Below are 17,048 nucleotides of genomic sequence, written 5' to 3'. Positions count from 1 at the left end.
GAAACAAAGTTAAACTTGAAATATTGGGGATGTTTAAGGACAGTGTCTTGTTTCTTTGTTTAGAAATTATTAACGTGCCTTGAAAATTGAGAGAACAAAAAAGTGACAATTTTGGATAGTTAACCGGCTGTGGGATGTCCCTGCGATGGAGAGCAGGGAGGAGAAGCTTTCTGGGGAAACACTGTAGCCCTGCAGGTGATGGATGGCCACCTTTGGCGTTCTACAGGGTTTAGTTGTTTATTTGCTTTCTGGGGGTTTCTTTCACCATGAGATATCATTTTGGGAGTTTGCTCCGGGATGGGCAGCAGATGGTGTCAACTCAGTTTCATTTAAGTTCGTAGATGATTCACTTACTTTGGCTGAAAATGAGCTTTTCCTGGCCCAGCTCCTCTTCCAGCTATGCCACAGCTCCCCATCCCCTACGCTGAGCAGTTGGGTTTTATAAGGCTGAGCGGTTAGCTGGATAACCAAATGGTCAGGGTTAAAAACTAACCCCTTCTGAAGGTGTGGCAGTGAACTGTAGCATGGAGCCGCAGGCATCAAGGATGGCCATTTCTTAATCTGGTTTTGCCTTGGGAGCCAAGGCTTTATATAATTATACGTGAATACTCAGCCATTCAGATGATCTCCCTCAGTGGAGACATCCCAGTGTCCGAGATGCTTTCCTCAGTCAGGTACGTGCTGAAATAGCCGCTTATTAGCCAAACCTAGAGATGCACTGCAGGTGAAGAGGGTCTTTTGACAACCTTGGAGAGCAAAGATGTGCGTGGCCCAGAAAAGCAATGGTTACCTGCCTTTCTACTGCCCTGGGGATGCTGTCTGCGTTCTCTGTGAGGTTTGGGGCACCTCCGCTGAATCCGCTTAGTTGTGGGGGGGTGGGCAGAGCTTGATATATTTCTCTGAGGTATCGCAGCAAAGTCCACCCAGCCCATTAATCTCCATAGGTGGCTGGAGCATGACAACACAAGCTGAGGATTGGGACCACCGAGCCTCCACCGGTGTGTGGAGACACCACGGGCTGAGGTGAATGTGTCTCCCCTGCTCTTTGCCACAAGCTCGCCGTGACGCCTGCCGCGGAGGGAGGGTGCTGCTGTCAGTCGTCAGCCTGTCTCACTCCAGGCATTCCTGGCACAAGTCTCTTCAGGCTCGCCTCTTTGTGCGCAGTCAGATAATTCCTCCTCCGAGGAGCTTATTTGTCTTTTCTTTTTCTTTCTGAGGGGCCGGGGCAGCTCCCTGCTCCCCATCCTTCCTTCCTGAGACACAGGCTGAAAAATTCCCCCCCCTCTTCAGCCGCAGGCAGGGTCCCTGCCACATGCCTTGGGCTGCCCTGGATGGTCCCTGTCCCACCAGCCCCCTGCAGCAGCAGAAACACCACATCCAAGCACGGGCAGGAGCCGTGCTGTGGCTGAACACCAAGGGAGCCAGGAGGAGGAGGGATGTTTGGGAACGATGTTAGTTCCTCCAAAAAGGGATAAACTGGCCACGGATCGACTTCTGCTGCTTTTAGCAGCAGCAGGTGAAGCGCTGAAGCTGGTTAATGTAGGAGCTGGTGGGAGGCAAAAGCTCAAGTGAGTTTTATGGTGGAGGTTGGCGCATTTCTGAAAAGAGTGAGCTGCCCTAAGTGGCCCTTTAATATCTCTCTCCCTGTGTACTTATTTCCACAGTATCCACCCCAGACAGACTACCTCCCCCTTAAACAGTGTTGTGGTTGGAGGAGCACCACGGGGCCCTTCTTCCTGGGGATCACGTCTGTGCATTCCCTTTCACCCCCAGACTGTGAGCGTTATCCCTACGATGTGCTGGCGCTATTGCGGGGCGGTGGGAGGACCAATCCAAGGTTCGACTGGACTCTGGTGGGTTATTTGGTTTGATCCTTGTTCTGGGAGCATCATCTGGTCACAAGGGACGTATAGCTGGGAGAAAGGATGCAAAGAGGCAAACTGGTCCCCGTGCTTAAATAGCTGGTGGGGTTTGGGGAACAGGCTGCATTCGTTTCACACGTGGCACCGAAGATTCATGCCGTGCAAAGCTGTTTTGCTCGCAGCTGGCCCAGGACAGCTTCCACACGTTCCCCTTGAGATGGAGGGTGCCCTGCTGCACTCCCCGTCCACTGGACAAAGTGACTCTTCAGCAGTGGATTATTCTGGTGGAGATGCCATAATTCAAGTGTGAATTTTGACTGAAGGATGTTGCTTTGTGCTTTTGGGCATTCTTTTGTGCCAGAAACTCTCACACAATGTCTGGGAACGTCCCTTTTCTCTTTTCTTGAAAGGCAAGTTTCTTTTCACCTCCCAGCTGCAGGCAGGCTCAGCACACAGATTTATCTGGGTCTGGGGACGTGTGTGTGCACGTGGGGTTTTTTTGGGGTTTTTTTTTTTTTTTTTTTTGAAAGAACAATGGTGTGGCGGCCGACAGCTAATCCTAAATTTGGGATACCTGACATTGTGATGAGAAAACAAACCTTCCTGCACTTAAAATGAGTGACAGGCCAGGTTTGGCCCCAGCAACCTTCAGAACTGGTTTGACCTTGCAACCAGACCTCCTGGGCTGACTGACAGCTTTTTACAGCCGCATTAGAGCTGAGCTGACCTTGTTTATCTGGGGATTCACCTGGGAGACAGCAGACATGTCCAGGGATATTAAGTCTCAAGCTGAAAATGTTTGCTCAGGTATTAGGGGGAGAGTTAATTTAGCCTGAATACCTCCTATGTGGCACCAGCCACTGCTCCAAGGGACAATGCACCCCTCGGACGATGACAGTTGGTTTAGACTTTCTTTAGAAATTGGGAGTCTCCTTCGAGTGGAGCTGTGCGGAGTCCTTCAACTTGCTCCTGATTTCCCTTCACATTTAATATTTGTGGTGTTTTGGTTTAAAAAAAAAAAAAAAAAAAACAACAACCCAGGTAAAGGTGCAGGTTAATCTCCCAGTGGGGCTGCTGGCACCAGAAGAAGTGTGTTGGACTTGGTGGATTCACTTTTATTCTAGAAAATGTGACACACGTGAGCTGACATCTGTCCCAAGCAGCTGTGTGGCTGGTGTCCCTTTCTCTGATACCCACCGAGCCTTTCCTTCCCACTCGGGGATGTGATCCCCCGGTCGCAGCGACTCAGGAGAGGGCTGGGGACCAGCAGTTCTTCCCCTTCCCTTGTGCGGACCCAGAACGAGAGGACCGAGCCCCGGAGCTGCCCTCCTCCCACACCCTGACGATGGGCAAAAAAGGGTACCCAGCAGGTGGTGCTCGCCCTGTCTGCCACTATCTAGGCATCTGGGAACATCCAAGGGATGCTGCCTGAAGCCTGATCCCTACCGATGTCACCCAAGGAACTAGGTCGTCTCAGCAGAATAGTTTCATCTGCTACGCAGGTGGTTGCAACCTCTGATTTACACCAGCGTGCGCACACTCTGGGCAGGTGGCACAGCCGTCTTGCAGCATCTCTGGGCTCTAGGGGAGATGATTCTGGATGCAAGGAGACCCTGGGATTTTATTTTTTTAATTCTTTCTTTGGGCTTGCTGATAACTAATGGCCCTCCACGTGTGTACGACCGCATGGGTGGTCCTGGCTGCATCCCATCCCTGGGGAGGACCAAGTTTTGCTGTTCCCTGAGGTCAGGCAGGCACCTTCGCTGCTGGGCTTCCCCAGGTTTTCCTCAGCTGCTTTTAGTGTTGTATCACTACCAATCCCTCCCTCTTTCAGATTCCTCTGAAAAGCTTCTTTTCCTCCACTGGCACCATAACCACTTTTCAGGAGTGAAGGTTTTGTGTGCTGGGATCCCACATGTGGGTGTCCAGGCTCTGCTGGATGGGGCTGGACTCGGGGGAGAGAGTCAGAGGGTGGCTTGGGGGAAATCTGGAGCTGATTCTTGGTGACAACACAGATGTCCGTGGTGTGACGTCCCTCACAGATGAAAGCCCTTCCCTGGTGTTGAAGGAAAGTGAATTCCTTCCCATTTTCCATGCTGGTATTCCCTGGTATGACCCCTTTCATTTCCTCTTCTGCTCAGGTTTCACTGCAGCCCTCCCTCTCCCCTCACTCATGCCTGTTTGGAAACGTTGGGGTAATTGTTTGCTCTCTGTATTGCTTGCTTTCACCTTGGCACTGGATTTTTGGGCCCTAGCCAGGTTGAGAAGTTAACATGCCTGACGGGTGTGGGAGAGACAACCTTGCTAGGATCCTCACAGAAGCAGGAGAAGATGAAATCTCCAGGGAGGGAAGCCTGAAAGCAGCTTTCTCTGCAGCTTGTGGAGGCATGGCAAAGGATGCTTTTCTTTGTCTCGTAGTTTCTCAGAGATTTTGAGACCAGACAGGACGATTTGAAATCCCTTATTATTGGTTTGACTTCATTCAAATATCACATGCTGCGCTTCAGGATGAAGTTGGTGGCTGCTCTGCAAAGGGACAACCAGCAGCCAGCCACCGAGCGTCCTGCCTGGGACACAGCACGAGAGCTCTGTCCCTTTCCCCTGCATCACTTCTGTCTAGCTCAGGGTCTCAGGTCCCCGAGGAGCCTCCCCTGGGATACCCAAACACCCTCTCCTGAGGTCCCTAATGCCCCCACGGTGACAGATGCTGCCCAGATGGAGGAGGGAGGGAAGGCACAGGTGAAAAGCTCCCAGGGAGGAGGAGGTGGTACATCCCACAACTTAAGAAACAGCAAGAGGCCCGTTGGGTTATGCGAGCGCCCCAAATCCTGAATATTTGCTTCTCTTCCTGACCCACCCTGCTTTGCCTTCCTCTGTGTTGAGGTCTGGCAGGTCTCTAAAGGCAGTAAGTTCCCAAGGACAGGAAAAGCCCTTCATACCCACCCAGGAAGGATGCTCACACTAATTGATGTTCCTACACCTTCCCTCCTGGGAGCTGGTGGGAAAAATAAGCCGAAAGTGCCCTCTGGTTGCGTGGATCCTCAGCACAGTGTGTGCACTGCTGTCGGTCCCTCCTGAGCTCGTCCGCCCTCGGAAATGAGCCCAGCAAAGAGGGGAAGCGTTGAAGCAGTTTGGCCTGGAGGGCTGGAAACGCGGCTGCTGCAGCATGAAGCCTCCCTGTGCCGGGGGAGGCTGGGATCCTGCTGCTGAGCTATTTATTTAAGAAAAAAAATATTATCATTTCAGGCGTTGGCAGCGTGGGGTGTATCGGCCATTGTATCAAAGATGTGGTTTTAATGCACTTTCCTCCGCTTAAATGCTATTTGCCTTCTCCTTCAGGCAATTGAATTTAAGAAAACTCTGGTTGCCCAGGTTTTGTTGAACAAATTGGCCCCTCTGCACACAATTCCCAGGAGGAGCCAGCTCTGCAGAAACTCTGGGAGCTGTCACTTCAGTGCATGGCTGGGACGGGCTGAACGGATTACCCAGCTCTGCATCGTCTGCTCTTTTATCTGTCTCAAAGCAATGGGAAGCCAGGAATAACCCCCTGGGGTTCCTCTGAGCCCGGCAGTTTCTGGAGCCCGGGGTCAGATGACTGTTATTGTAGCTAAAGGTGTTTAACCCCAATTGATTTTGACAAGCCCTATTAGCAGATCCCCCAATTACTTATCGGGTTTTCAGAGGAACATTGTCGATTTAAGGCTGGATGCTCTAACCCGAGCCCTGCTGACAGGACGCAACAGGTACCAAAGCCGCTTCTGCAGAAGTCGATGGAAAAACTCCGCGTCAATCTTCAGGGCCCAATTCTGACCCTTCCCCAGGACCTGGCAGCTCTCGAGGGTGTCAGAGTCACCCCTGGAGAGCAACAGGCTGGAATCAGATATATAAAGCCTCCTACTGGGCAAAGCACTGAGCATCCTTGGAGCAGCCCTGGGTTGGGCAGCTGGCAACATCCCGACACTGGGGAACGGGGCAGGAGCTGTAGGACGTGGTGCAAAGCATAGCAAAGTCCCTGGAAAACTGCCCAGAACAGGCTGAGGGCTGTTTCTGCTCCCCAGCTGGGTCCCGGCTGGTGGAGACAGGAGTCTGGTACCACTGGCTGCTGCTGGTGGCTGCAGGAGAGAAGGGAGATTGTTCTGCATCTTCACGTGCTCAAAAAACGACGTTTGTCCCATGGGGTTCAATTCGGAGCCCCAAGGCCCCGGAGGCTGGAGCCGCTGCTGGGCAGGCAGAGAAACTGTGTGGAGACTTGTGTCCACAAGAAATATTGAGCGAGGTGCTCTCTAGGGCTCGTATCCCAAGGATGGTTGAGATCATTTGGACGTGAATGGCAGTTATGCGCCTCCGTAATCTCAGCGCATCTGGGCTTAATAGCATTGCTGATTTTTTTTTTTATTATTATAATTATTTTTTATTTTATAATGTAGCAACTGGGAAATAAAAGCATCGTCTAAGGAAAGAAATCACTGCATTAGCCTGATATTTTAATGAAGTGCTGTGCTGTATCGCTGTGCTGGTGGGACGTGGGTGTTTGCAGGCAGCAGCTTGCTTGTCAGCCGTCCTGGGGCAGGGCAAATGTGGCCGTTAACACGTGCAAAATACAGTTTAGCCCGAAAATTGCTTTCGGGCAGCAAAACAAACAGCCTCTTGGAAGCCCTGCAAGTTTCACACTTGCTTTTGCGTCTTGGTTGCTTAGGGAGAGGAGTCGCCCGCTCGGGAAAAGCAAACGGCCGGCATCGCCTGCTTGGCTGGGGGCTCGCCCAGCGAGAGGCTGGAGCTGCTGTGAGACCGCGGCCGAGTTGAGTTTTGGTAACAAACACCTTGTAAAATGCAAATATTTGAATAGCGACGTTCGCAAGTAATGTGCCGGGCCAAGGAACAGCCGCTCACGTTTCTTGCCGGTTGTTTGAAACTTAAGGGTGAACTTCAAGATTTTGCAGAGACAAAAACGTTGAATACGCTGTTTACAACCAATACGCCCATCCCTCAGTCAGTGGACAGGTTTATGAGCCATTTATGTAAAAGAGAAGAGACCCTAGTTAATCAGCGGTCCATTTATTGTTTCTTAATCATTTGACAGCATTTCATAACTGTGTCTTGTTTTCTATTACGGGCACAATTGCATTAAGTGTGCTCATTCCCCATGTACTATCTCTGAAATTAATTTTCACTTTGAAAACTGCTCGTATTCTTCCAAATAAAGGGTCCTATTTAAATGGAAAATATTTCTTTCAGATGATTGTTTTCAAAAGAACCAGTTTCTTGCCTTGTTTTGGGTTATTGAAGTTTTTTTTTGGTTTTTATTGCAGGCGTTTTTAGCTCAGCCTCCAGAAAGTTGGGCAATGGTGGAGGCTGCTGTAGGTGCCGGAAAACGCTCGAGGGTGACTTTGGTGATCGATGTCTCGTGGTTACACGAGGCTTGGTCAAGTCAATGAACGCCTAATGGTAAGGAAGCCCTTTATGTTGATATTTTGGGGGTTATTAGTTAAATGACGGTGTGTCTCTGGTCTCTCTGCCTGTCTGTGGGGTGTGAATAGAGGCTGAAGGAGCCATGTTGCTCCCAGCCTCACCAGCCTGCTGTGTGCTCTGGTGGGCTCCAAGCATTACCGAAGGGACTGCTTGGTTTCATCTCCATACTGGAGCTCATCGACCTCCAGCACAGGAGATCTCATGCCCTGACCTACTTGTCTCTCATCGTGCATTTCACCTGGAGATCCCAAACCACCAAGGTGTTCGCATCCCTCCGTGGGCGCAGAAGTTGCTTCTCCTTCTCCAGGTACTTGGCTGCCCTCAGGACTCTTGATTTCCAGCCGTGCAAGTGCAAGGAGATCGAGGCATTGCCTACACCCGCTGCCGAGCAGGCAACAGAGAGCCAAGGCAGTGGCGCAGCCGGGGAGATGCTTTTGGGGTGCTCGGTAACATCCCATCGACTTCTTGGGGGCTCAGCACCAGCTTGAGTCAGGCCACTGAAGTGACCTGCAAAGCTTTGTCTTAAGTGCTGTCTCTTCTCCCACCAACTGCAATATTCAGGGGAATGCGGGTATCGATGAGAAAACTCCTGGCTATGGCTGGGGCAGAAACAAATTACTTTCCCACTAGGGAAAGGTCATCTGTGAAATTTCACGGACAGTTCCCCCCGTTCGCTAAACACCCCCTTCCCTTGGCTTTTTTTTCTTTTTTTTAATTTTATTATTATTTTTTTTTGGTGTGTGTAATTGCGTGTCAGACCAAGTGCACTCAGAATGTGAGCAGGGTCTGATACAAGGAGGGTGAAATGAGATAATCCATGTTTTCATCATCCATAGGCCTCTCTTTTCACGGGCCGTGGGCCGTACTTTATTAGGCTGAGCAGCTCTGGGCCTGCAAGAAAGAGGAGCCCTTTCTCATCCCGATGAGAATAGTGCAGTGAATGGATTCCAAGTGTTTACTCAGCATTTGTCTCGTGGTTTATCAAAGGAATGAGGAGGAGGTGCCGACAGACCTTTTGTCCCACTGATGTGTTATGACAATGTTCCATGAATATGCAGAATGGCAGAAGGGATTAGAGCCAGTACAATTCCCCTCCGGCGCTTTTTTTTTTCTTTTTTTTCTCTCTTTTTTTTTTTTTTTTTTTTTGGCCTGGGATGTTCAGGGGTTTAAGAGTGACCTGCTCACAGTCAGGGCACTAAACATCAGATTTTCCTGCAGATAGGGGTGTAAAAATCCCACACTTGTCCAAAGCTGTTAGCATCTGACTTGAAGGTTGGGCTGTCTTAGTCACTAGCTGCTCTTTATGAAATTTCGTCTGGCAGGAACTGCCTGGCTGAAAGCTTTGTGTTTTGGGAGACGTGGTGATATTGAGGCATAATTAAAACTTGAGTCAATCAGTGACACGTGAAGCCCAGGCCAGTGGTGATGTGACCGCTGGTCTCTGGTCTGACGCTGTTGGTGTAGGCTGGCAGTGGTACCTTGCTGTGTTTTTTCTGTTGCTTCCCGGAGTTCTGGTCCAGGAGTTTGGGTGTGATTCCGTAAACGGCGCTGACATCAGGCACCGATGCTCTTCATGCTCTGTGTGCCATTTTGGATGGACGGGTTAAGGAGTTAATGTTCATCACCTGCCTCAGAGATGTGCTGCAAGGCTTATCTCGGTTTTCAATGTGGGGACACTGCAGTAGGATGGCAAGAGCAGGCACAGTGCTCCCCACCACCAGAGCGCCAGGCGTAAATCCAACCTTTCCTCTTGCGTTTCTGGCCCTTTGGCTCCAAGTAACTCTGCTGAGCAGTGGTCAGCAGCTACCAAGCCATTATCGAGCCTGGTAATGCGTTTCTTCTATGTAGCTGAGTAAAGGTGTCCCATCTGAGAAATTACACTCTGTTGGTTTCCTACATACCGAGGATCTTTTCTGTGCTTCTTCACAAACGATCTGTGGGGGAGCTTCCCAGATACATAAGGGGAACAATGACTTTGTGTCGTGGTTGGGTCTTACCGTGGGAAGAAGAGGGTTGGATGTGCTCATCACTGGTCTGTTTCTGCTTTGGTTCAAGTGGACAGATCAAAGTGCTGCTGAGAGCTCTTAAACCCACCTGAAATCTCCCCCGCCCCAACTGGAAAGATGAAACTATCCTGTTCTACCCTTTCTGTTTGTTTAGGGCCTTTCCAGCATGTCCTGCCTTTCTGTTCAGGATTTTTGTTGCTTTATGGAGGATCTGGAGGACATTTGGTCTAGGTCAGATGAGAGGTGGGATGTAGCCTGCTCTCATTAAACTCATGGGAATCACCCTGGCTGTGATGACCACAGCATCTGCTGTGGGGACATCCAGTGAATGCAGCCGCGAGAGCGGGGAAATTGCTGTCAGCTCCTCCTTTACAGGGACATTTATGCAGCGATGCTCTGAAGGTGGCCAAGGACACCAAGTGGTATGGTGCTGCCCTGCTCCTGCCACCCTGGCGTACGTGGTGTGCAGGGCTCTGGTCTGGATCTTCCGTAGAGCATCCCATGGCAGGCCTAGCCTGGGGCCACCATTGCCACTGTTTTTCCCCAGAATGGGTGGGAATGGCGGGGGTTTCTTCACAAGCATCAGTCTGAAGGGGGCCTGCAAGCCCCTTTGGGGCGTCAGGTCTCTGTTTGCAGAACAAGGTGCTTGCCGAGAATGGAGTTGCCAAGTTTGTAATTTGAGTGTATGTAGGGGAAAAAGTGAAGAAAGAGGCAGAGCTTCCTTGCAAGTCCTGGCACTGGCCATGCAGAAGTACCGCCTGCTATTGTGGCATGCTTATTCTGCTCACTAAAGTCCCTCTCCACCCACTCGGGAACACCAGCAATAATTAGGTTAATGAATTTTGATACCATTATCCCAAGCCCGGGTCTTGGCTAGTGGCTCCATGAGGGCAGTTGGCAATGGCTCCTGCTGGTGGAGGGTGTATGCTGTGATTTACCCACCGGGGAGGTTCTCAGTCAGTCTTGGGTTTGGTGGAGAAGTGACTACCTATCTCCAGAGGCCAAGGACAACCACTCCTCCACAGGGTCTGGTCAGCACTGGGGCGCGGTCCTGGCAGCTGATGATGAAGGACCCAAAGCAGCTCCGGCTTGTTACTCAGGCCAGCCAAACTCTTGAGACTGGCTTAAAAAGGAAAAGGGCATTTTTTCTCATCTGTATGCGTTCACCACCACGAGCAGCACTGTATCTTTCTCTGACCTCTGTGGGTGTGCTTAGATCGTGGTTTTCACGTTGTCCTCTGCAATTGGGACTCCTCACCTGTGGTATAAGGAAAAAAAAAAAACCAGCAATTAAATGGGAATAAACCCTCCCCACTCTGAGAAACCTGTGATGAAAACACAATGGTTGGCAGCCCTGGGAAGGAGGCCAACCTCAGTGCTACAGGACGCTTACAGCACAGACTCCTGACTGTTTAAAACGCTTTCCATCCTCCTTTGCTCGGCTTTTATCCCCTGGGATTTTGTTGACTGCTGGGGGCTGCGTCTGGCCCCCTTTTTCCTAGGGGCAGGCTAAGCAGTGGAAGAACAGACCCATGGCAGCTGCCAGCCTCTGGATTTTGTGGCTTTACAAGGCAAAGCCATTAGGACCTGCATGCAACCAAGCTAATTCTGTGGTGGAAGCTCCTGAGCTCTCTGGTGGGTGCTGGCACGCTGCTGGCTGCTCGTGGGGCTCCTCTTAGCCCCTTCAGCCCTGCAGTTAAGTACATATCTCAAATATCTCAGTGTCAATGTGCTCTTCATTTGGGACCCGAGACAGTTCTTCTCAACTGTCTGAACATGTTTGTGCCTCTTAGGACTGCTTTTTGTTGCCATTGATGTTTTTGCTTTAAAATCTTTATGTCAGGATGCAAATGCCCAGTTCACGTTGGTTTGGATGGGAGTTGTGTTCCTAAATTGCTCTTACAAACTTCTCCAAGATTCTTTATGACCAGAATTACGACCAGATCCTGACTTTTTTCTTTTTTGACACACTCCTGGGCTTGATCCAGGTTTCCTGTGTGTCTCCCCCTGCCTCAGTTTCCCTCCCTGTGTGGTGGAGGACAAGCTTCCCATTTTTGATCTTTTAGGTCTTTGAAGATATGCTGTGCCTACTGAGAGAGACACAAGGCAGGGAAATTTTGTGCAAAGCTTGTGCACTCCAAGTTTGGTGGAAAGAAACTGAACAATATTCAGTCATCTGAGCATCCTCCAAAGAAGAGTATGTAGCTCAGCAAACTGACCAACAAAAGGGGAAGGGAGCAGCTGATGCTCAGCTTTGTCTCCTGACTTCTCCTGTGCCTGCAGAAGTCTGGATCCAGCCCACCCCTGTTACCTCCCGGAGACCTTCAGCTGCTGTTTTCTAGTGGATGATTTCATGCCATTTTGAAGGAGATTTCTTCCCATAGCACTAAGGCCCCCCACCCCCCTCCCAGCCTGGCTCCATCACAAAGATCTGCTGAAGTATTTCATCCAACATTTCTTCTGCAAGAACAAAACATCCTCTTGGTCATCCCTGGGAGAGAAATCCTTCCTTTCCCCTGGAATCTCACCATCTCGGGTCTCAACTGACCTGCCGTGCTTCACAGACAGCCTTTTTTGCTGCTGGCCCCTCTCCTCTCAAGCCCATCAAACGGAGCAGGCAGGGGAAAAGAAGGCAAGACAAATACCGAAGCTCCAGCTGCAGTGGAAAAGGAAGGATCTTGTCCTGTTTCACCATGGGTTTTTCATTCAGCAAAGTCCACCACGGAGTCCATTGTTTGCCCATTCGTATTTGAAAGCTAAATTACAAATGTTCAGAGGAAACTTAACCTGTATCAGCCATCAGCTCCATCCTACAGTCATGGTAAAAATGTGTTTCACGCAAACAAAAACGGAACACATGCGATACATGGAGAGTAACTCAAATAACACGATGTGTGTGGGAAAAGCTTCCAGAGACACTAATTAGACGTGTCTGCAAAGTCGACAAGAGTATGTTTCTTGATTCCATCAGAGAGGAGTTGAACTCTGGTCCTGATGATGCCACTGGCTTGCTGCTCTACTCCAGATGAGTCAGTCCTTTATGCCCCACTTGCTATCCCCATTTAGAAACGGGCAAAATAATTTCTCACCTTCCCCAAGGGCATATTGTATTGGATGTTTTTAAAGAAGGGTGTTTGAGGTTGACACCATGTGGTCTCTGATCCATGCTCACGGGCCCTCCTTAACGCTGAGGTGTGGTGCGGGCTGAGCTCTCTTCCATGCTCATCTGGTGAGGGAAGTCAGTGTCCTCTTTTGCACCTATCCTGTTGGGTAATTGTGATCCAAGCCAGGCTGCAAGTCCAAATCCGTCTCCCACATTGTTTATTCTCAAGGAGGCATTACCAGATGGAGTTGGCCTTATCACCAACCTTCTAGGTGAACCTTGAGACCTCTTCAGCCTGCTACGTTATCAAAAAGTTCAGTTCCTCTCAAGCATGGTATCAACCCTCATGGTCCAGGCTACAATGTGGCCTTGAGCTGTCAATGTGAATAGAGAAGAGGCAGGACCAGGAGTGTGGGTGCTTTGGACCTCTCTCAAGTCCACCCTGTGTGGACCAGCCACAAGATGGGCAAGTCAGTGATGTGCATCACAGTGCCTGGGGTAAGGACTGTGAGCAGGGAAAGTGAGTCGCAGGACAGCCCTGGGAGCTGCAGGCACGAAGACAAAAGCCAATAGAAAGAAGTATGAGGGGTTTGGAGCCCCAGCAGAGAGGTCATGGCCCTCACAGCTACCACTTCTTGGAGGGGCTGAGGAGGTACGAGTGCTACTTTGGGGGGAACCAGCCTTCCTATGTCATAGGGCTGGCCCACATATACTGCTGACTGGCATCACCTCTTCCACATCCGAACAGAAGGAATTCAGCAAAGCCCACACCTTGACTAGCCAGGATGCAGCTGGGGTACCACTGCAGAAATGGAAGTGATGTGGTGTGGTCCTCCAGAACAGCTACTGCAGCGCAAGCAGTGATGAGTGAACCCCAGACACTCTCCCCAGGCACTCAGCTCTGACAGAAACCACCCAGGACCTGCATGCTGGTGCCAGCTGCCTACCTGCATCAAACACTGGTGTTACACTGAGATTCCCATCTCCGCTGAAGGCTGCCAGTGTCCACAGCACTTCAGAAGTGGCAGGTGGAAATGAATTAACTGAATCTCTGCGGATCCTCAAAATAAAGAAATGTCTGGGTTGATTCTCCCAGCCCCAAGTAGCATCAACCAGGGATGGTTTTGGCGAGGAGGAATGTGAGACAAACACTGTGATTCATACCTGTCCAGTCTGATCCGAATCTGAATCATCTCTCTTGCCTTCTCACGAGGAAATGATATGATGAACCCTGTCCTGTCATGGCTGGAGACCTTTTTCCTGTACCACATGCACTTTGAAGTCATTGCATGAAATTTTAGTTATTGACCATTTGTGGACTGGTCTCAAAGGCAGATGAGGTCTTCACAACCTTAACCAAGTTGTCTCCCCTCCAGACAATCAACTCTTCTCTACCAACACAGACATGTGGGGAGACGTCCCTGTTTTGGGCAGAAGGGCTGGGACATGGCCAGGCCACTCCCTCTATGCCTGGGGAACACGAAGATAGATGTCCTGCTCCTGGACTTGCCAGTTCTCTTGACTGGCTTTAGGATACCCAGCAGAGGCGTAGTGCTTGGCTGCCAGCCCCTGGCTCCCCATCAGCACTGTGGGTCTTGGAGACCCCTCTCCAGGCTAGCAAGCGAGCACGTGAGCTGGGTGTGAGGATCTCTGCTCTTTTTTCCCCCCAGCTCACCATCATCATCTTGTGTCTTTGCCTCTGCACCTTGGCTGGGATGCTCTCCCCACCCCCAGCCCTGCTCCGTCCCCACCATTTCAGGAGACCCGATGTCCTACCCAGCCTCCATCCACCTGGTCCTACCAGCTCGTGGGGTGCCTTGTACCTCCTGCCGAGGTTCATGCTCTGCCTGCGCTACCAGGAGGGGATTGACAGAGGTGCTTGGCTGGGCTGGGGGGATTAAAGAACCTTTGTTTCAAAAGCATTTTAAGCGGTGAGAAAAAAACAACCTGCCAGCCTAACTGCAAGCAGATCAGGCTGAAGGTACAAGACGGAGGGAAATTTTCCATGACAGAGGTGTGCTCCTGGCCTAAGGGAAGGGAAAAGGCTATTATGGTTGGAGTGAATGAAATCAATGCTGGCAGGAGCATTAAACAGAGGAAAAAGAGAGCGGGTAGTGAGCTAGCAAGGTGGGATTTTAACCGTCTGCCTGGGCTTGCAGCTAATTGGGATGGTAGTTGGAAGAGAGTAACAAACACTCAAGGAAAAGGGAAAATTTTGCAGTGAAGTCCTTGCCTGGGAGCCCTGGTGTGCAGCATTTGGGGCACTTGGGCATTGCTTCTTTGATTTCATTGAAAAACATGAGCCTCAGCAGGTTTGGGGGGCTAACTGGAGCTGTGGTGTAGGCAGGGTCCGTGCAGAAGTGCCTCTCGCACGGCAGCTAGCAAGCACAGGAGCAGAGGCAGGGCTTCCCGGCGTGGGGAGGGCTCGGGCTAATGTGTGGGGTCAGGGAGGGGGAAATAGAGTAGGAATACACGAAAAAATCCTGGTGCAGTGCCTGTGTCCAGACTAAGTTTTCCAGCCTGTTCCTGTCCCGTTCTTGTGAAGCCAGATGGATTTTCAGAGGCTTTTTGGCAGGCCCAATGGGCCACGTTCTCCCATGGACCTGGCTGCCTATGTATGTGGTGAAAGCATCAAAACTTCTTTGGGGGGGGGGGGTGGCCACGAATGAGCCTTGTAGAATGGCCCTGCAGGGCACTGAGCTTTAACGACTTACCTCGCGTCCTCTGAACAAAACCTGGGAAAGCCGGTCAGTGTGCATCAGCATTTTGTTGGGAAAGGACAATTTTAAGGAGAATTGGAGGTAGTCGGAAAGCAGGAGAGAGAGGTTTCTTGTGAAGGTTTGCTCTTGCAGGGATTGTCCCAGTCATTTTGTGTGGTGGTTTCTTCTGCTTGCTGCATAGCCTGGATCCTTCCAGGATAGGAAGGATGGTCAGGGGACGGTCAAAGCCGTGCCCTGCTCAAGGTGGCACGTTGCTAAGACGTGCTCACCAAGAGATGTTTTTCAGACCCGTGCTGGGGTTGTATTACAATGATCATGGCAGCCCCTTCGGCTTTCTAGAGTATTTAATATTGCTTTATAAGAACAAATATTTAAATGTTCCTTACTAACCCCATGCATGACCCACGCTTTGCTCTTCTCAGTGTGTTGAAGCCACCAGGCAGGACAGCTGGGCCACCAGGGAGAGGGACCAGCTCAGCCTGGCCCTTGTGCTGGGCCTTTTCTTAGGCTTGGGTATTGGCCATGAGGTACGGACCTCGGGCAGGCTGGAATTTTGGGATTATTATTTTTTTTTTGTTCCAGGAAAAGGAAAAAAATTAAATATTTATTCACCCCAGATATTGAGGTTTGTCTTGAACAAAAAAAATGCACCAAAGTTTATAGAAGCCGAGTCGACAAAGCTCCAAACAAAATTTTGCCCCTGAATCATGGTTTTCAATAGCTCAAGTCCCTTAGCATTGTTTTTGTTTTCTTTCAAATTTAAGCAAATAGATGCTTCTGTTAAGAATATTATTTTTGGTAAACAGACAACATGAAAGATTTTTTCTCCCATCCCCTTTATTTCCATAGGAATAAAAGAAAACTTTACGATTTTTATATCAAAATTGATCTGGGGGAGAAAATCTTGACTGGTTGTAGTGGAAAAAAAACTTCCTACAAAGGTGAAAAATAATTTGCAAGTTTCTTTCTCTAGAAATATTTCCCTGATGTTTCCCAGTTCGGTAAATGCCTTACCTGTAATTTTTGTGAAAAAAATATTTTGCTTGGACCTTGCTGCATGATTTCCTACAAATGCGTTAGTGACTCAAAGAGTTAGTTCTCAGGAAGAATTTATTTGCTTTCGTTATCCGCTTCCCGTGTCTTGAAGAAATGGAATAGCTCAGCAAGGGTGTTTAGTTGTGTCTCCTTTGACCCCAGGCTGTCATTGCCCCATGTCCTGGGCTGGTTTTTGCATGGCTGCTGATCCTGTAGGTGTTCTGACACCTGCATGTGTGTTAGTTGTGGTTACAAGCCAGAATTAACCCTCCAGGCCTCCTGTTTTGTTCTTGTTGCTGTTCTCCATCACGTGTTCCTCCTCTGAGAGGTGGCATCCCATGAATGAAATCTCCCAGGAGGAAAGGATTTCTCCCCACTCCCCCTAACTGTAGTCACCTCATCCTAATGTACAGAGCTCTTATGTGACAACGTGATTCACCTTCTGGTGGCGAAGCCTTCCCGTCACACAGAGTAGCTGTGGTGGAAGCATCTCTCAAACTTCTTCTGAGGGTCTCCCTCTGGGAGATTGGAGCATGGATGGATTCAGTTAGGGATGGGCTGAGGATGGGAATGGCCCCGGGTGCTGTTATTTGAAGGCAGTGGTACTCATGCAGCTTTCAGCTAAGGAGGTCCCTGAATGTTTTGTTGTTAGTACAAAGATGGCCACGCTAAGAGCACCATCAGCAGGTCTTGTGTCATTGAAGCATCCCCCAGAAGCCATTGCTGGCTTCAAAGCTGGAGGATGCTTTGGACTGCTCACTGCAGGAGTCCTTGGGAGAGGAACCAGAGAGGTCCTCATTCCCAAGGTCCCCATCCCTTCTTCTTCTTTGCACATTCCGGAGCTGGCTGAGAT

General features: G+C 50.1%; 1 long non-coding RNA gene across 1 annotated transcript in view; it reads left to right on the top strand.

The window, feature by feature from the left end:
- The window catches only part of LOC134519883 (uncharacterized), a 64,643-nt gene that overhangs the window by 12,620 nt on the left and 34,975 nt on the right, over positions 1-17,048 (top strand). Inside the window, exon 2 of the long non-coding RNA XR_010072320.1 lies at positions 7,172-7,307. This is a non-coding gene — a long non-coding RNA (uncharacterized LOC134519883). The remainder of the gene's footprint in view (positions 1-7,171; positions 7,308-17,048) is intronic.

The sequence above is a fragment of the Chroicocephalus ridibundus genome, chromosome 8 (genome assembly GCF_963924245.1).
Source record: "Chroicocephalus ridibundus chromosome 8, bChrRid1.1, whole genome shotgun sequence".
Lineage (NCBI taxonomy): Eukaryota > Metazoa > Chordata > Aves > Charadriiformes > Laridae > Chroicocephalus > Chroicocephalus ridibundus.
This window is presented reverse-complemented; position numbering and strand designations above follow the sequence as displayed.